General features: G+C 40.7%; 1 long non-coding RNA gene across 1 annotated transcript in view; it reads right to left on the reverse strand.

Annotated features, from left to right (window-relative positions):
• Positions 1–692: 692 nt before the first annotated feature.
• LOC137502718 (uncharacterized) overlaps positions 693–15,281 on the reverse strand; it is a 157,311-nt gene continuing 142,722 nt past the window's right edge. The window contains exon 2 of the long non-coding RNA XR_011018842.1: positions 693–2,062. This is a non-coding gene — a long non-coding RNA (uncharacterized lncRNA). The remainder of the gene's footprint in view (positions 2,063–15,281) is intronic.

The raw sequence follows: 15,281 nt of genomic DNA on the forward strand, positions 1-15,281 counted from the left end.
CAATATGAAGATAAAGTTGGAAGTCAAGAGGACAAATTGGGGCAAATATTCTTTTATAGGAAGGGGAGTTAGGGATTGGAATAACTTACCAAGGGAGATGTTCAATAAATTTCCATTCTCATTGAAAGCATTTAGGAGAAGGCTAGGAAAAGAACATATAGGGAATCTGCCACCTGGGCGACTGCCCTAAATGCAGATCAGTAATGATTGATTGATTGATTGATTGATTGATTGATTGATTGATTGATTGATTGATTGATTGATTGATTGATTGATTGATTGATTGATTGATTGATTGATTGATTGATTGATTGATTGATTGATTGATTGATAATTCGATGATAATGGCATCTTCGATATAAAACATTAATGCCGCAGACATGTTCATTCTGTATTAACATCTGTTATGTTTCAGATGGTCGTGATGACTTTCCGTATCGTAATGCATGCGGAGGAATATAATATGTAATTTAAATTTCACGATCTTCATTATTAATGAATATCGAAGAAATAAAATGATTGACACGGAATTCGGGAAGACTGGTCTAAAAGAAAAGCTTTAATACGGAATTTACGGAGTAGTTGGTCACTCGAATACGTAGTGTATAAATATGAATAATTACATGCAAACGTAATTTGAATATTACGATAAGAAACGTGAATATAGAAGGTACCAGACATTTGACAAGATATATAATACATTTTCTTTTTTATTATTTCAAGAACATTACATTGTTCATAATAACAATTAGCAGTTTACCTTGCTATATAAACATTCTAAATATATGAAAAAAGCTAAAAAGTAATGCTACATATCCTGTACAATATTCAATGTAGGCTACAACAATATATTACAAGAGGTCTATCACAAGTTAGTTTGATATTGCATGGCGGACATAATGTACAATTTGGTTATTCAGTTGGTTGATTGGCTGGTTATTAAACAAAATCATAGGCCAGGATCCCGGGATGTTCCTCCCGCCAATAATGTAAGGAAGAAACTTAAAGTATTAAAGACAAATTGAAGTGAAGAGACGGACTGTACTTGTTAATGGCGGGAGTGGCGAAATAAATACCCATCAGTTTAGGTTATGTACATTATTATTGTTGTCTTTCTTCTGGAAGAAACAGCATGGGATACTTAGGTGAATTCTCTAGAGATGGATGCCATATTCGGTTCAGTTGAACTGTGTCTGCGCAGGTCAGACGCCATGATGGTCTCGCCATCCAAACACAGAACACGGCCTACCTTGGCAGCCATGTTTAGAACATAATCACCTCACCTCTTACAGAGTTTCTCTCCAAATTAATACTATGAAGGAACGATTATAACAAAGGTTTAAAATAGTATTAGCACAATGTAAAGATCGTATATACAAACTAATTTTTGCATAACAATCTTCTTTTACCTGAGAGGAAATTATTTTAGGTTAGAGCCCCATATTCACTGCGAGCTTAGAGTTGGAAATGCTGGCTACATTCCTTCTTACAAGCACAGAAAAACACGTACCACTCCCCTTACTTAATGGACAGATTAATGATATGAATCAGAGGAATGTTTTGAGAGAACAGAACTAAGAAATAAGTGGGGGTCCTTCTTTCATACTCCATGCGTTTATACATGATATATCCAATTCATTAGTCTCCTAACCCTTCGAAAATAAGTAAGTACTGCCCTATCGCTGATAATTCAGTCCTAAGAGAAATATAATCTGAAACCATAGCATCGCTAATTAAAGATTAAAATTAAACCAAATGATTCTCTTTGTACATGATGAAGTCTGCGGTTAAACGCTAAACTCAACTGAATGTTATCGAATAAGGTAGGATATATTACGGGCATACTTAGTATGCCATCGACTTGTTGATTTCTAGTTTGGTAACTGTCTTCCTCAACATGCGGTATGCAGGAGGAGGTCTGCCATCCGCCACACTCGCAGCCACCCGAAGAAGCCTGAGTTCATTCCTCGAGGTGGGCTAGGCCGGAACCTTGTGGGGAGTTGCCACTTCCCGGGCGCCGCCTTCAGCTGCTGCTTCGGGCTCATCATCATAGTGACGTCACCTGAGGACAAACGTGACAGCTTCAGTTAGTGGAATAAAAAAAACTTTCAATATCACAAATACAGAATATTTACAGATATCTAACCACAGTCACAGTTTTAAACATTTCGTTTTAAAAATATACAATTTTTAATAGCAGAATACTTGTATTAATGTCATAATATTAAAGGAACACTGTTCATATAGTTTGCATTTTTTTTCCTTAGCTAATATCTTTGTAGAGTTTACAATAATTATAGGCAAGCTCTGCTCTAGAACGAATGAATAATATAAAATTTAAATTCCCAAAAGGGAGCAATAATTTCATTGAATGCGAGTGCTTGATATAGCAATTGAGGCTTTCGAGGCCGGCGTTTCTAATCATGTCAGTGTTTTCCGCGCCTGTAGGTCATGGTCCAGGAGCACGTGATGGTCCCGACCGACTTCGATACCAGCGAAGCTCACACTGGATTTTTTCTAAAATAACCAACCTATCAACCAACCAAATAATCCAATTGTACAGTGAATCCACTGTGATCTTCGCTGCTATCGAAGTCGGTCGGAACCCTTGATAATGCCGAACGCAGTCTTCGGTGAAACGTCAGGACCACACATGCTCCTGGACCACGGTCTAGAAGCGCGCAAAACACTGACATGATTTGCGAGTACTTGAATCTATCCTATATAAAACTTTATGGATGTATGTAAATTCCACATCATCTCCTAAACCACTGGAGCACTTTTAACTTGGTACACTTATTTTTTACTACCTGGTGACAAAAACTGTGAGAGTAAGACACCCCTAGCACCCCTGGGATGGCGGTAGGAGGAGGTGAGATATAAAATAATATAAAAGTCTCAAATCCATAGTTGTCGGGATCGCTAACATGAATAGTGGCATTTGGGATGACGTTTAAGTCCCAGTTCAGCCCCAGTTGTCATGGGGAATGTGAAGTGGTAAAAAATAAAATTTACAAAATGACCGAGATTTTTTAATGTATGTTCCAGCAAAACTCTCAACCAAATTTTGTACAAACATGACTTACAATCTGGAAAAAAAATATTTGGGGATAACATACACCCAGAACCCCTAGAGGAGGGGGTGAGATTTCAAAATAATTAAAAAGGCCGATATTAATGCCGAATTCATAGTTTTGGGGGTCGTGAGATTAGGCATGACACTGTATACCGTTTAAGTCAGAGTTCAGCCCCAATCGGAATGGGCATTAGATGCGGTGGAAACGAATATTCAAAATGACCGAGATTATGGATGTATGTATGTTTCCAGCATATCTCTCAACCAAATTTGGCACACATCTGACCTACTATCTAGAAATAATGTACTTTGGTGAGGTAAAAAGAGGGTGAAATATGAAAATAGAAGAATGCAAAAATATCCAAAAATTACAGAAATTAGTGTCGAATCCACAGTTTTCCTCAATGCCCCTTTAAAATAATCTGGATAAGGTTATGTAAGAAAGTATCAAATTTATTTATGTGCACGAATATCAAATTAAATTATTATCGGAAATGTTGTATGGTTACCAATGATTTTTTCTGCGTTTCGTTTTGTACATAGGCATTTTTTAGGACGATGGACATAAGTGTTCCTTGACCCGAAAAGTTCCAGTGCCGAATTAGTCGGGCTAAAATGGTATTTATTTGTTAATCACTTGAAAACAAAACCTTAAAACCGATTTTACTCTCAGTTTACTTTCCAACTTAAGAAAACTGGGCCATTAATTACTGCAAATGTGGAAGTCTTATACACATTTGCATATGCATACTGTATGTACAGTATACACACATTTCATTATAATTTCCATGTTAAACGTAATACAGACAACACAATGATTGAAACGACAGAAAAAAGACAAATGTAACATGGTTAGGAATCTATACGGAGCAGTCAAATGAAAACCGAACACCCTCCATAACACACATTCCGCGCCAAAGGTGGCAACACTGTGGTTATGTATCGATACTGCCATCGCTGTAGTAGGAGAACTTCATAGTGACAACTCACATGTGCACGCAGTTGTTGGTCTGGTGTGTTCGTCCAGCTGTAGAAATGGAGGCAAACAAAGAAGAGCAGAGAAGTGAGGTTCGTTTTTTGGTTTCTGGGGATGCAGGAGTGTCTGCTGTGTATGTCCATGACGAGTGTGCACGAGTGACATTCCGAGAAGGACGCACATCACTGCAAGACAATGTGCGCCCAGGGCAGGCCCATCGTGATGTGATAGGGCGGATTTATGGCCTTATCTGGGTAAACCGACGAATTATGAATGAAGAAATGCATATTCAGGTCAGCATTAGCCATGGCTCCGTGCATGCAATTAGCAAAGATCACATGCATTTCCGCAAAATTTGCGCGCAGTGAGTTCCGCATCAACTGATTGAGGGACAAAAGTTGACAGAATGGTGTCATGTCTGAGTCATCTGCAGCGGTACGGCGAGGAAGAGTTTGCGTTTCTGTCCGGTATCGTCACAGGGGACGAAATGTGGTGCCACCATTTCGAGCCAGACAGCAAACGGCAAAGCCAACAATGGAAACATCGCAATTTTCCTCCCGCCAATGAATTCCAAAGCTGTTCACACAAGTTCCGGTGAAGACATGATGACTTCTTCTTTGACTGCAGGGGCCCTTTGCTTATCGACTTCATCGACCGTGGAACCACAATCAATGCGCAGCGCTATGAAGACACTTTCAGAATCTGCGAGGCGCCATAAAGTCAGAATGTCCTGGAATACTGTCAGACGGAATTATCCTGTTGCATGATAATGGTCACCCCCACACTTCCAATCTGACGGAGGCTACGCTTGGGCGATTTGATTCGGAAACACGTCAACATCCTCCGTACTGCCCGGATCTTTCACCTCGTGATTTTCACATTTTTGGCGACCTGAAGGAAGACATTCGTGGACGTCGGTTTCATTCGGACGAGGAAGTGCAGTTGTGGATCCGTCAGCGAGCTATCTCCTTCTACAAGCCTGAAATTGATCGTCTCGTCTCCCAGTGGGATAAATGTATGTACGCTTTTGGTAATTACTTTTGAATAAATCAATTGCATGGTCACGATGTAGAGGGTGTTCGGTTTTCATTTGCCTGCCACTTATAAATCTTGCAGTTACGGCCTTTAGACTGATTCACTTACACAATTATTTTTTTGCTTAGTAGTGCCGCATGACTTACGGCAAATACAGTAGAGATAATACATGACAGACTGCGAGATATCGAGGGACAGCGATTAGAGATCTGTCTAGCGGAGTGACCTGGAGTTACTGATTCTGTCGTAAGAGCACGTGTATTTGTTTGTGAAGTTTCTGGTGTTATTTATGCGTTTGCAGTAAGTTAACAGTAGCGTATGCCATTATATTATATCCCCCCTCAACATGAGTGGAACGATATGTGCTATGTTTGGCTGCAGTAACAATGAAGTGCACAAGGATTGGCTATCTTTCCTCCGCTTCCCTTATGACAAGAAAATGTAAGTAAATATTGTGTTTGCATATAGGCCCTACATATATTCTTCCAGTGACAAAGAGATTTTTATAGTACTTCCTAAACTTCTGACCTGCGCGACCGATATTTCAACTGGCTTAAAATATAATAAGCTTATTTTATTGTACTGTATACTGCAGCAGTTAACCTTCAATGGCGATGTGTTGTTGTAAGTGTGATCTGAGGTTTTAGGAATGTCAGAGAAAAGATTTGGATAAAGTGTAGAAGAAATAAGGGAAGTTACGCTTGAATAAGAATTATAAGATCTCTTAAGATCATTTCCAGGCCAACTACTTTAGAAATCCCTGACTATACAGCCAAGGGCATGTTATATTTTTAATCTAATTGTACGTAAATATTCAAAACACAATTATCCATAGCATGTTCATGCTTTTCTTTCTTTTATCCTTCTCCTCAGATTAAAGCCGTGATCTGTACCAACACAGAATCTCCCAAAAAATGAAACATTAAATGCTAGCGCCCTTTCCAAAAGGGTTAAGTCCTTCCAAGAGAAAAAGACAGAAATGTGCCGATCTTCTTATTGACAAGTGTCAAATGTGACGATAAAATGTTTTTGAATGAGGTTAAAGACAAATCTAACCGTGAAAATTCAGGCAGTAATGCTAAAGCAAAAAAAAGTAATGACTAAATTAAAAATCAAGGCCTTTCACAGCAGTGCATTTCACGTCTTATTATATGTCTAACTCCAGTCTTTAAATAATAACCTGTTAAATACTTCTTCTTTCATTTATCCAGAATAGCTTTAGCAACTTTGAAGTTAATATCTTAATAACACTTTCTTTGTAGACGTAATTTATTTATCCATTTCCGTGTATAAATTTCCATTGATATTTGAATTTAGCGCGGATTTCCAGGTCACGCCACTAGGAGCGCCACTTGCGAATTGTCTCCCATTTTAACAGGACTAAATCCGGAAGTGTCGTGTATTGTCTATACTGTATTTGCTTAAGACTAATGTTTATATGATACCCTGTTAACACTTTGACATATATTGTTGTGGAAGCTTTTTAGATATCTTGATTGGAATTGAGCTGTAGAAGCAATTCACATGACAATACACAACACGTAGTCTTCAACTTCACACGCAGTATTTGTGTAGTTCTCCATCACACATGACACCTAAGTAATGTTTATGTCGTATAGCAAGAGAGTTTCAAAGCAAGTCCGGACTTGGCCGGTTCTTTAAATGCAAATTCGTGATGCAGTTAATTCCCTCTCTACGGCAGAGACGTTACTTAAAGGTGAATGTGTCTGATTCTTTTATCAAATGTGTGCCATTTATTTCTCTGCCCGCTACAAATAAAACGCGGTTTTCTTTTAAAGTTGGACTCGGCAGTTTTTGGCGCCGATATCTTCAATTGAGAAGATGCAGTATCACGATCTATTCATTTTATGTACCGGGCGAGTTGGCCGTGCGCTTAGGTGCGCACATCTGTGAGCTTGCATCCCGGAGATAGTAGGTTAGAGTCCCACTGTCGGCAGCCCTGAAGATGGTCTTCTGTGGTTTCCCATTTCCACACCAGGCAAATGCTGGGGCTGTACCTCATTTAAGGCCATGGCTGCTTCCTCCCCACTCCTAGGCATTTACTATCCCATCGTCGGCATAATACCTATCTGTGTCGGTGTGGCGTAAAACCAATTCTAAAAATAATGTATAGTTTAGAAAATAATATAGCTACTAATCAGTCTCAAATATAAGATTACTTTCACTCCTCCATCAAGATATTTCCGAAACACAGTGAACCAAAATCAAATTGCTTGCCCTTCACTGTTTAGAGTAATCAACGAACTTGGCATTTATTTTGAAAGCTGTTCTTTCAAGTTGAGCAATTACATTATTTTATTTAAATTCAATCTACAAAATGAAGTATTCTCCCAATCCACAACCAATGTCCTATTGAAAGCAGCAACCAGCACTGACCTGCTACCCTTATCTGATCAGTATCGATTTCACTCAAAATAGCGTCCAGTCTATGAGACTAAAAATACTGACCTGTGAATATACAGTACGCTTAGAAAACTCTGCAATAAGCGAAGCATGTTATATTGTTTTTTTTATTTGTTAATCTGCCTGTAATTACAAGTGACCACAAGAATGCATAATACTGCCACACGTTTATAAAGTGATATTCTACAGCAGTTATGAACAAAGGAGAATGCAGTATAAGTATTAAAACAGAGAATTGTGATTTGTGAGCCGGGTAGCACAGACAGAAGAGCTATGGTCTTCTGATCTCCAGTTGGAAGCTCAATCTCGTGGTATTTGAAGGTGCGTGTCGGAAGATACTGTATATCGGAACCTCTATGAACTCCCGTGGGAACAAATACCGGCACTTCAGCGTCTTCCGGCGATCTTGGGTTTCCGAAGACCAATGCAATACTACTGATCAGGCAGAGCGAGTTCTGTATTCGGAAGATTTCAGGAGAACCTTGGGTTGTTATTTTCACCCTTCAAAAATCAAACTTCCGAACTACCGGAGGCCGTCACTGTACCAGTGATCTGCAGTGGGCTTAGAAGCACGGTGATTTCTAACAAATGACGACCATACTCAAGGTTGAATACAAGTACACACGGGTGTGTCACTGTATATAACCCTAACAAAACAGAAGTGTCATGTTTTCATCTGAATAATCGCCAAGCTGGCATTAAACTTCTCATTCGTTTTTGTCATCGTGAACTTCGGCACAGGTGGTGTCCAAAATATTTACACATTACACTTGATCTCACACACACACACACACACACACACCATAAACAGAATCTTATGAATCTGTCCATAAAGCTCAAAACACGTAGTAACATCCTTCAGAAATTGTGTGGCTCAAGTTGGGATTCCTCAGCAAATACTTTAAGATCTTCTGCTTTGGGACTGGTTTTCTCCTGTGCTTAGTATTGTGCACCAGTTTGCCTGAATAGGCCATATACAAGACTCACTGATACTCAACTGAATGCTAGCATGTTGTTAATATCTGGTACTATACTCTTTATCGACTCCCAATTCTGTCAGGTATACTGCCGCCTGAATAAAGAAGAACAAATGCTCTCATTCGAGAGTACAAGAAGATTGAAATGAACCGTCAGCTGCCTGTTCTGGATGATATTACCGCTCCCTAGATAACAAGGTTCAAGTCACGTCAGCCATCTTTGCGTGATGCTGTCACATTGGCTGTTGGGAATTTTCACCCTTTAGAACAGGGCCTCTCAGGGTGCATGCGCGTGGTGCATGCACTGTGCACGGTGCAAAAGACGACTTGGCTTGGTTGACCAGAGTGCAGACCCCCCACTCCTCGATTTGGAGCAATAGCGCTAACTCAAGCAAATAAACCAGAAGAACATAACCCATGAGCGATCATAAGCGTGTAACTTCCTCTAAATCTCTTTCCTCACGCCTCTCTCGCTCGCTCCGCCTGTCTCCCTCTCCCCCACTTGCGCCGTAGCGCTCCAAATCCGGGCTGAGTTGAGCCGAGTATAGCCGAGTAGAGCCGAGCATAGCCGAGTAGCCCAGAGACGAAGCGTTGATCCGAGCCATACCGAGCGGCACCGAGCGGCACCGATGCACAGTGCACGGAGCTCTTGCGCCTCGCTCTGCACGCGTGAGATTTTGGGCGTTTGAGAGGCCCTGCTTTAGAAGAATGAAGAAGTCGTTGTCAAGTTGCCATAGAAAGTTCCTTACCCAACATCTTTTCTGGTGAACATCTTTCTGGTGGACATCATCTACCGCGTAAGATTTGGACCACCCTGAATCTGTTGAGAACAAATCATGGACGATGCAGAGATGCCCTTTATAAGTGGAAATATATTTCACCACCAGAGTGCGACTGTGGTGCCTCTCGGCAGACGATCCCCCATATTGTAAGTGAATGTGTACAACGTTCCTACACGGGTAGCCCGACTGACTTCGTGGAACCAATAGAGGAAGCCATACTGCGGATTCTACTATGACTAAATCTTGCTCCCGAGAAACATTTTCACTGTCGGCAGCCCTGAAGATGGTTTTCCGTGGTTTCCCATTTTCACATCAGGCAGGCTGTACCTTAATTAAGGCCACGGCCGCTTCCTTCCCACTCCTAGGCCTTTCCTACCCCATCGTCGCCATAAGACCTATCTGTGTCGGTGCGACGTAAAGCAAATAGCAAAAATAAAAAAATAAACATGTTTCCTATCTGTGTATATTTGTAAATATTGTGTACGTGTATATAGGTATGTACCTTGTTGCAATACGCCAATAATAATAACTATGCCAAGACCTGTGTTTTTAATATATTGTAAGAGAATACGTAATTCAAACAGAACAACCCTGTTGTCCACACTGTGTACTTAGTTGAGACGTAGAGACAGTTCTTTAACCTCGCCAGGAGCTTCACTCGTAAAATGAGTTACGAGACTCCTGCCGCAAGCGGAAATCCCGTGCTCGTCGCCTACTTTTCATCTTAACTTCTCATGAGGGGTCACAACATGCCACTTACCACTAATAAGCGCAAGAAATTACCGTCTCGCAGTTAATAGCACTTAAGAGGTTTTCACTCGAAGTTTAGTCAATAGTTGGAGAATTCGTGGGAAGAAAGTGCTACGCGCATGCTCATGATATTTCCGTGATGGTACATCATTCACACAACCAAATATATGTTACAAGCAGTTTGATATATCTGTTTAGTTGATTCAGACTACTGATGGTGCATCTGTTAGGAATCTGTCAACCCTGGGGTTAATAACTCAACATACAAAAATATTGTTAGAGTTGTTCGTGTGATCAGTCCATGGATTGGTTTGATGCAGAAAACCATGCTACCCTATCCTGTCCTAAAACGCCACTGTGAATAGGGGCGATAGAATTACTTCCTCGGTATACCTTAACTGTCGTAAAAGACGAATGAAAGGGGGACTTCATATACGATGTTGTTAGATTTGTGAAACCTAACTTGTCTTTAATTTTCGCGTGTTTCACGGTCCTTCGCTTTCTTTTCACAGGAACAGACCTCTTCCATTCCTTCCTTTGATTAGTGTTAATAGAGAATGGTTGCAAAGTTGTATTTCCTCTTAAAACAGTAAGTACCACCACCACCACCACCACCACCACCACCTGTGGTAATTTCTACTGCTACAGAATTACTACATCTACTTCAATTTGATATTCATTTTAATGTCTTGGTCTACTCCTACTAACCTTACCACCCATTATTTCCACAAAACTAAACCGAACAAGTCCTGGATGTTTATTGATGTGTCCTATCAATCTATTTCTTCTTCTGATCAAATTTCCCCAAATTCTTCTCCTTTCAGTAACTAAAATCGGCATGCCGTTACTTGTGACCCTACACACCCATCTGACCTTAAGCACTCTTCTGTAAGACCATATTTCAAAATCTTCTTTTTTCCTTCTTTCATTCATTCTTTCTTTCTTTCTTTCTTTCCTTCTTTCTTTCTTTCTTTCTTTCTGCACTAGTTATTGCATAAATCTCAGTTCCATACAATGCCACGATCTTCTAAAATATATTTCTAATATTCATATTTATGATTGATATACATTACATACATACATACATACATACATACATACATACATACATACATTATCACTATAGACTGTTATGCCTTTCAGCGTTCAGTCTGCAAGCCTCTGAGAATTTACTAAACGTCGCCACAATCCTCGATTTGCAACTAGTATTGTGGCCTCATTTTGTTCTATACCTCTTATCTTTAAATCGTTAGAAACCGAGTCTAACCATCGTCGTCTTGGTCTCCCTCTACTTCTCTTACCCTCCATAACAGAGTCCATTATTCTCCTAGGTAACCTATCCTCCTCCATTCGCCTCACATGACCCCACCACCGAAGCCGGTTTATGCGTACAGCTTCATCCATCGAGTTCATTCCTAAATTAGCCTTTATCTCCTCATTCCGAGTACCCTCCTGCTATTGTTCCCACTTGTTTGTACCAGCAATCATTCTCGCTACTTTCATGTCTGTTACTTCTAACTTATGAATAAGATATCCTGAGTCCACCCAGCTTTCGCTCCCGTAAAGCAAAGTTGGTCTGAAAACAGACCGATGTAAAGATAGTTTCGTCTGGGAGCTGACTTCCTTCTTACAGAATACCGTTGATCGCAGCTGCGAGCTCACTGCATTAGCTTTACTACACCTTGATTCAATCTCACTTACTATATTACCATCCTGGGAAAACACACAACCTAAATACTTGAAATTATCGACCTGTTCTAGCTTTGTATCACCAATCTGACATTCGATTCTGTTGAATTTCTTACCTACTGACATCAATTTAGTCTTCGAGAGGCTAATTTTCATACCATACTCATTGCACCTATTTTCAAGTTCCAAGACTGCAGGCTTTCGGCACAGTCTGCCATTAAGACCAAGTAGTCAGCATAGGCCAAACTGCTTACTACATTTCCACCTAACTGAATCCCTCCCTGCCATTTGATACCTTTCAGCAGATGATCCATGTAAACTACAAATAGCAAAGGTGAAAGATTACAGCCTTGTCTAACTCCTGTAAGTACCCTGAACCAAGAACTCATTCTACCATCAATTCTCACTGAAGCCCAATTGTCAACATAAATGCCTTTGACTGATTTTAATAATCTACCTTTAATTCCATAGTCCCCCAGTATGGCGAACATCTTTTCCCTCGGTACCCTGTCATATGCTTTCTCTAGATCTACGAAACATAAACACAACTGCCTATTCCTCTCGTAGCATTTTTCAATTACCTGGCGCATACTGAAAATCTGATCCTGACAGCCTCTCTGTGGTCTGAAACCACACTGATTTTCATCCAACTTCCTCTCAACGACTGATCGCACTCTCCCTTCCAGGATGCCAGTGAATACTTTGCCTGGTATACTAATCAATGAGATACCTCGATAGTTGTTGCAATCCTTCCTCTTCGCTTGCTTATAGACAGGTGCAATTAATGCTTTTGTCCAATCTGAAGGTACCTTACCAACACTCCGCGCTAATTTTACTACTCTATGAAGCCATTTCATCCCTGCCTTCCCACTGTACTTCACCATTTCAGGTCTATTTTCATCTATTCCTGCAGCCTTACGACAATGGAGTTTATTTACTATCCTTTCCACTTCCTCAAGCATAATTTCACCAACATTCTTTTCCTCCTACCCATGAGCTTGGCTGTTTGCAACACCACCATGATGATTTCCTTTTACATTGAGAAGATGTTCAAAATATTCCCTCCACCTCTCCAGTGATTCCCTGGGTTCTATTATGAGTTCACCTGAATTACTCAAAACACTGTTCATTTCCTTTTTCCCTCCCTTCCTAAGATTCTTTATTACTGTCCAGAAAGGTTTCCCTGCTGCTTGACCTAGCCTTTCCAGGTTATTACCAAAATCTTCCCATGACTTCTTTTTGGATTCAAAAACTATTTGTTTCGGTCTGTTTCCTTCATCTACGTACCAATCCCTGTCTGCCTTGGCCCTTGTTTGGAGCCATTTCTGATAAGCCTTCTTTTTACGTTTACAAGCTGCTCTCACTTCATCATTCCACCAAGATGTTCGCCTTTTCCCATCTTTACACACAGTTGTTCCTAGGCATTCCCTTGCTGTTTCTATTACAGCATCCCTGTATGCCACCCATTCACTTTCTATATCCTGAACCTGCTTACTGTCTACTGTTCGAAACTCCTCACTAATCATATCCATGTACTTCTGTCTAATTTCCTCGTCCTGGAGACTTTCTACCCTTATTCGTTTGCAGACAGATTTCACTTTCTCTACCCTAAGCCTAGAGATACTTAGTTCACTACAGATCAGATAGTGGTCTGTATCATCGACAAATCCGCGAAAAACTCGTACATTCCTAACAGATTTCCTGAATTCAAAGTCTGTTAAGATATAGTCTATTATGGATCTGGTACCCCTAGCCTCCCATGTGTAGCGGTGAATAGCCTTATGCTTGAAGAATGTATTCGTAACAGCTAAACCCATACTAGCACAGAAGTATAGCAAACGCTTCCCATTCCCATTAGCTTCCATATCTTCCCCACATTTACCAATCACCCTTTCATATCCTTCAGTTCTATTCCCAACTCTCGCATTGAAATCGCCCAGTAGCACTATTCTATCCTTGCTGTTGACCCTGACCACGATGTCACTCAATGCTTCATAAACTTGTCAACTTCATCCTCATCTGCACCCTCACATGGTGAATACACGGACACAATTCTAGTCCTAATTCCTCCCACTGACAAATCTACCCACATCATTCGCTCATTTACGTGCCTAACAGAAACTACGTTGCGTTCAATGGTATTCCTGATAAAGAGCCCTACCCCAGACTCTGCCCTTCCCTTTCTAACACCCGTCAAGTACAATTTATTATCTCCTATCTCTTCCTCATTATCTCCCCTTTCCCGAATATCACTTACTCCTAGCACATCCAGATGCATCCTCTTTGCTGACTCAGCAAGTTCTACCTTCTTTCTTCCATAAGCCCCATTAATATTGATAGCTCCCCATCGAATTCCATTTCGTTCGCCAAGTTGTTTCCAAGGAGTCCCTCGCCTGTCAAATGGGAGTGGGACTCCATTACTCCCATAGGTCCGAGGTTTGCTTAAAGTGTTCTGAGCTCGGTAAATTCATGAAGCAGGATGCTGCCCTACTTGCACATAGTCCAAGTGAGGATCTCTCCTCTAACGGGTTATGGACCACCGGTGAATTATATAGTCCTAGCCGCCTGAGCACAAGGAGGGCCACGACTCAGAATATGTCCGAGATACCCACTCCCATTCCATAGCAACTGGTATCCCGACTCTCAGGACCACATACTAGGCTACTCAGCCGTTGTCCATGGTTCACGAACTAGGACGTGACTACAGTAACCCACAAACATGAACCATGACATAAATTACGCGTGATATAAATTACGCGTGATATAAATTACGCAAATTTATTTTCTTAAGAAATGTCTTAACCTTGTTTCTGAATAGTCTGCATTTAATGTCCTTAGTTCTGTCATTGTCGGTGATTCTACTCAAGTATTATTATTATTATTATTATTATTATTATTATTATTATTATTATTATTATTATTATTATTATTATTATCATCATCACAATACTAGACAGCAGGCCTAAAGTGTCGGACAAATGCTTCAGGGAGGTGAGAAAGGATCTCAAACAGGTGGGACTAAATTCAGAAGACATCTCAAACCGAACAAAGTTTAGGTCAGTGATCGACAAATTCCAGGCTTTCCATGACGAAGCAAAACTTAACCGTGGGTGGAAGGAGGAAAGAAGACAGGCTGCCAGAGAGAGGATGCTAAAGTTTTGGACTGTGAAGAAGGCTTCTAGAAACATGTAACTGTTTAATAACGTGGTCTCTAACGGCCGTAAACGAATATATATATAATTATGATTAGTATTATTTACTCCGACTCGTTGGCTGAATGGTCAGCGTACTGGCCTTCGGTTCAGAGGGTCCCGGGTTCGATTCCCGGCCGAGTCGGGAGTTTTAATCACTTCTGATTAATTCTTCTGGCTCGGCGACTGGGTGTATGTGTCCATCCCAACACTATCCTCATCATATTAATACAACATACTACACTACCAACCACCACAAAAACACGCAATAGTGATTACATGCCTCCATATGGGGTTGGCGTCAGGAGGCAACCGGTCGTGAAACAGGGCCAAATTCACATGTGCGACGCAGTTCGCACCCACGACATCACAGGTGTGGGA

Source organism: Anabrus simplex, chromosome 1 (genome assembly GCF_040414725.1).
Source record: "Anabrus simplex isolate iqAnaSimp1 chromosome 1, ASM4041472v1, whole genome shotgun sequence".
NCBI lineage: Eukaryota > Metazoa > Arthropoda > Insecta > Orthoptera > Tettigoniidae > Anabrus > Anabrus simplex.